Raw genomic sequence first — 6,202 nt, 5'->3', positions numbered from 1 at the left:
ATAAATTTACTTTACTTTACTTTATCCAGCGTAGGGTCGCGAGATTAGAAATCTCTTATAACCCCCTCGAGGTCTGACACCCAGTGATTATTATCCGGTATAACAGTATATAAATTGTTTTTCATAACCTTATCGAGTCTGTTTTTTAGCGAATTCAGCGTTGGTGAACATACTACAGTATCTGGTAATTTATTCCATTCTGGTAATATGAAAAAGGCAAAGCCTCAAAGCGAGCTCGATGTACTTGTATGAAAGCTCATTTTTATTTCAAATGCAGTGACGAGTGCGTGTGACGTCACACGTACTGTGTTAAATATGGCTCCGCCCTAGTCAAAATATTTTAACCTACGGGATTTTTAGATAATTTTTGACATGTAGCTCTGATCGCGTTGATATTTCGACTAGGCTCCGCCCCTGTCGTGAAATGAATAACGAGTTTTGAAAACGTTGATAAAACTTTGTTTATTTTATTTCATTCTAATATGAAATTAGGCAAAGCCTATGAACGGGGAAGTCGTTAAAAAATTCCTTTCATTCTTTCCGTTTTAAAATTGTCATTCGGTATTACATGCACCGCTTCCGTTTTCACTCGGAACACTCGACGTTTATTATTTATCCGAAAAGTTGAGATTTGTTCCGTTATCGGAATACCACGCCTTTTATCATTGAGTTACATTGTAAATGGCAGCGCCCGAGTAGAACTGACACTGAAAATTTCATTGATAGGTATAGAATTCTATATATTTTTGAAATGTTTTTTTTTTATTTTCTTTTAAATATACACGTGTAGTCTATAGCCGGGCAAGCCAAAGCCCGGACCCGCTTCGCGGGCCCGGTCTTTGACTTCCCCGTATAATTTTTCAAGCGAAATATAGATTATTTCAAGTGAAATTAATATAAAACTAAACACGTTTGCGACATTAAAATAGTGTACTTGATTTGTTTGTTTTGCATGTGCTGTTTGGCGCTACATTGTGACGTCACGTAAACAATACTTTAAACGTCTGTACAGCGTTAACGACTGAATAAAAGATATTGGTGTTCGGATTAATTTTCTTAGTTAGACCATTTTCTTACATTCTAGATAGTTTTCACAACAAAATTTGACAAAAAAATTGTTTTTATTTATCAGATTTTTCAAACAAAATGGCGCCTTCGATTTTCATTTTTTATACACAGCTTCCGTTATTCTGGTTCCCTGTCCAATTATGGTTCCCATAGACGTGCGCGGGTGACCAGTCTACACATCCGTTTTCAGTCAGAATTCCTCAGTTTTTATCGTTATCTTTAGATTCGAAAGGTTGCGATGTGTCAAATTCGTAACTTTGGACGAAAGTTTTCAAAACCATCACTTAGCAGGTACTCGCGTTACCGTAAAGCTCGCTTTGCGAGCAGGCCCTTCGGGCCAGCTCGTCGAGCTCGCTATTACTCTTAATGAGAAAAAATGTTTTCTTATTTCCTTTTTACATGATTTTATTTTCAACTTCATGGAATTTCCTCTGATGTGATGGTTATCAAGTTGTGCTTTTTCAAAAAATACATTGTAATCTATATCTTCCTTCCCATTTAATAATTTCCATACTTGTATGATATCACCTCTAAATCTTCTGTAAGCCAACGTAGGAATTTCCAGAATTTTTAATCTTTCTACATACGATAAATTTCTGATACATTGAACCATTTTTGTTGCTCTTTTTTGAACTCTTTCGACTGCTTCAATATCTTTTTTAAATCTTGGACTCCAAATAATATTTCCATATTCAAGATGTGGTCTTATCAGTGTTTTATAAAGTTTACGAAATTGTTTTATATTGACATGTAAGAAGGTATTCCTAACCAATCCAATTATTTTATTTGCTTTATTAATACAATTACTTATGTGATGTCGAAATTTCAAATCCTTATCATATAATATACCTAAATCTCTTTCTTCCTCACTAGATCTCAATTGTTTAGTTGTAAATTCACTTTTCATAAAATATTGATGTTCCGTGTTATTGTGTCCATAATGAATAACACAGCATTTGTCTACATTAAATTGCATTAACCACTTTTCACTCCATTGTATTAAACTATCATTGTCATTTTGTATTTGGTTAAAGTCTTCATTTACATTTGCCAGGTTAAATAATTTTGTGTCATCTGCAAAGAGACGCAAGGTACTTTTAATTTGACTTTCAATGTCATTAATGAATATGAGAAACAATATTGGTCCTAAAACACTTCCCTGTGGCACACCACTTGTTACACTACAATAGTCAGATTTACTATTATTAACAACAACACACTGAGTTCTGTTTGTAAGGAATGCTTTGATCCATGATAAAAGTGCACCACCAATACCATAAGATTGCAATTTAAGTATTAGTCTAGAATGTGGAACCATATCGTTTAAGTTTTAATCAATTATGTCTTTATCCCCTGTTTTTTTATTTTTTTGGCAATCAGTGATTCTTAAATTAAGGATCGTCCTTAAAATATAATATCATGCTCTCTCCTAGTTATCTGCTCTTTTCTATTTATCTGTAAAACATAAAGGAGTGTTTGGATACAGTGTATCCCGTCCTCGATCTAGCCAAAGACATGTACGTTTACTAAATATTGCGTGGTGGTGCGATAGCTCAGTTGGTTAGACAACTGATTATCACTCCTGAGGTCCCGGGTTACACCCTTAGGATTTTTCAGAGACATTTTCAGTATTTCCCACCTACCAAGCGGTCGGTCTATTTACCCCAATATACCCCAAGACACCCCAAGACTACCCCAAGAGTAGTCTTGGGGTGTCTTAGGGTGTCTTGGGATAGTCTTGGGCAGGGCTGAAAATTAGCGGTCGCCCATGGCGACCTAATTTGTAATTGGACCACCAAAAATTTCAAAATAGTCGTCCAGTCGGCGACTTAAAAAATCGGCCGTAGATTAAATAAATATCCGCCATTAAATCAACTCACGTGAAAATTCAAAGGAGCAAATCAGCAAATTGGCTCCAAAATTATTAAATTGGCTCAAGAAAATCACGATTGGTTCAAACTTACAAAAAGTATGACTTTTGGAATCTCCAGTCTAAATTTAGCATTTGCTTAGAATTTTAAGAATGGAAAAGTACACATTTGGTTTTCCATTTTTAATTTCCACTTTACCGCTTCTTATCTCAAAACACAGCGACACAGTCTACTTCTTGTGGGTCATTGACTGGTTTATATTTTTACCTCCCCTTCTGAATTAAATATTGATATGAAAAGTAACACAGTCTAATACACTGCCCCTCACCGTTTGTTTACATCAGCTGATAAATATGACACTTATTGTCATGAACATACCTGGCAGATTGTTGAATATGCATTGGAAAATTGGGTCTTAATATTTAATATGAAACAATAAGTAGCGGCTTTCCAAGATTACTCAAGATTATCGCTAATCAAATCAGATGTTTGGGTATGAAATAGCGACAAATTATATTCTGCAGTTGACAACTTGACCTGTTGACGGTAAGTTTGCATTCAGTAAATCTTATCGTTGTTGATAAACAGATCAAAGAAATTATTAGTTAAGAGTAATGGTTGTGTTTTTTTTTTTGGGGGGGGGGGTTGGTTGATTGCCATTTTATTCTGACCTAATTATGCCTTTACAAGAAATTTATTTGACATTTGGCTTTACAGAGAATTCCTGGGAAAAAAAGATTGATTAGAATCAAATTTTGTAACCCCTAAAGCTCTTGCAGAAGTATTCATTTATAAATGGCTTATGACTGTGAACTATTAAAGAAAGATTCAGTTAAGAAACATACAAAATGCCTTCAGATAACTTATACTGATTCCTGTACACTTATAATGTCAGTAGTACATGTGATTTTATTCCTTAATTATCTTTAGTTTAGAATTTTCAATAGTATTTTCTTTACTCTTCTTACTTTCAAACTTGTTTCTTCTGTATTATTTCAGATACAGATAGTCTTCTAAACAAATCTTTGTCATTAACCAAGCAAGCTGAAGCAGCACATTGGAATGTGTTTCTGCTGTTACTGTCATGCCACAGACCTAACCAGGCAAATGTTATAGCTACTGATCTGGAAGCTTTTATGATTATTGACTGTAAATTTTATAAGTTTGATGTGTTAATGTGATAAAAAATGTAGGTACCAAAATAAAAGTGGACAATATAGTTTATGTTTTTCTAAATACCTCATGCCGTACCATTTTGCCTTATTTGAAAATAAAACTAATAAAATACAGGCACGCACTTTTCGTTGCTAAAAAATTGGCTAAAAAAAAAACTGCCAGTGCTAGCCCCGTTTCCGTTCATAAATTGTTGGTCCACTAATATATTTACTGGGTCACCAAAATTTTACAGTCAGTGGCCCAGGTGGCCACCAAGCTTAAATGGTTAGTTTTTATCCCTGTTGGGGTAGTCTTGGGGTGTCTTAAGGTGTCTTGGGGTAGTCTTTGTGTGTCTTAGGGTGTCTTGGGATAGTCTTGGGGATAATTTATTGGCGCTAAGCGAAAATGCCCGTTCGCAACGGATACCTACTTTACAAAATATCATATAGCTTTTCTATTTATTATCCGATTTTTTAAATTTAAAGTTTATGTTCAAGAAAAATGCTTGTTTAATTCAAATATCTAATTTATTTTTTAAAGATACAGACTATCTGTCTGCAAGAAATTAACTTGACAAAATCCGCAGTAAATTTACATTTTTTATATAAAAAGCAGATATTTGAAATTTATTATTACGGTAACATAATAAATTCAATTTCAAAATAAAAAAGAAGCCGATGGAAGTTATTCACAGTTGATCAAAGATGCAATATTTAAGATTTATTTGGTTATGTAGTCAAATTAATTGACGCACAATTGTTTTACGGGTAATGTATTGCGGGCTTTACAATTCGCTCAACACGTAAAATTAATTTAGTCATTTTTTTTTTTAAATACAAGATATTGCTGATATTGTCAATACATGTATTGCTATTTTCATAGGATATTTAAATTTTCTTCATCATTTATATCATTATTATTTTTTTGTAAATCTGTAAAATGTCGGTGCAGTGAAGTAGACAATCATCGTAACAGTAAAGTACTTTCGTGTGGCTGTCTCGATTCCGGCCTTTTTAATGTCACTCATATATTTTAGTTATTTCACTCGTATATTATTACTATTCTTTTTATTTCAATGTCTGTAGAAAGATATTTCTGATATTTTTAATGTAACGCCACAAAAACAATAAAAATCTTTACAGTTTGAGTCAGTATTATGCAAAATAAAAGTATACGTAACTGTTGATTATTTTTTACACATGTGTATCGCTTAAATTTCTTTGAAGTTTAATTACTTTTGAAGGGGGTTAATTAATTACCAGTTAACAAGTGATAATTGAAAAACTTTGTTTTCAAACTTTCATTATCAGGTCACATGTGATAATTTCAACACTCAATCTTTCAAAACAAATAGAAAATGAATGAATATGTTGTATGTGCACGGTTTTTAACTACAGTCCATGGCATGTGTGGTAAGAAAATGATTCTGAGGAGGATATAATATAAATACAATGTAAATCTATTATCTTTATTTACGTTTATAAATGAAATTGAAAATAAACAACTTAATTTGTATAGTCCTTTCTTTGAAAAATAATGAAAATAAACATATGACAAATAAATCATTTGACGTGAATTGTGAAGGATAGCTATGAAAAAATCTGTTTCAAAAAAAAAATATATATATATAAAACAGCTGTTCTAGTTTCTTCCTTGCCAATCTAATGAATTCATCTATATATGAACGAATGTCTAGAATGATCTGAAAATATATTTAATACACTTATTAGTAGAAGATTTACTTTATTTATACTAATATACAGGTAGATCAAATAAAACATGTACAAATCATTTGGAAATAATTCACAGAAATAAAGACACATTTCAAACATGAATTTCTTTAAAAGTATTTTAGCAATCAAGAAACATTTTTTTGCAATGCCACTATTAAACCATGTAAAAAATAATTATCTTAATCTGAATCGCGGTAATAATCTATGCTTGTCGTAAAAGGGCGTCAAATTTTAGAGAGTATGCCTAAACAATCGGCGAATATTTTTTAAATTAGGTACTTTTTAACTAAGCGTCGCAGCGTTCTATCGGCATATTTTCATATATTGATACATTAGCTGCACAAAATAATACTTTATCAATACATTCATATGTGT

Source organism: Ruditapes philippinarum, unplaced genomic scaffold (assembly GCF_026571515.1).
Source record: "Ruditapes philippinarum isolate M1 unplaced genomic scaffold, ASM2657151v2 ctg6668_1_1_1_1, whole genome shotgun sequence".
NCBI classification, from domain to species: Eukaryota; Metazoa; Mollusca; class Bivalvia; order Venerida; family Veneridae; genus Ruditapes; species Ruditapes philippinarum.
The sequence above is the reverse complement of the archived record's forward strand: the minus strand, read 5'-3'. Positions refer to the sequence as shown.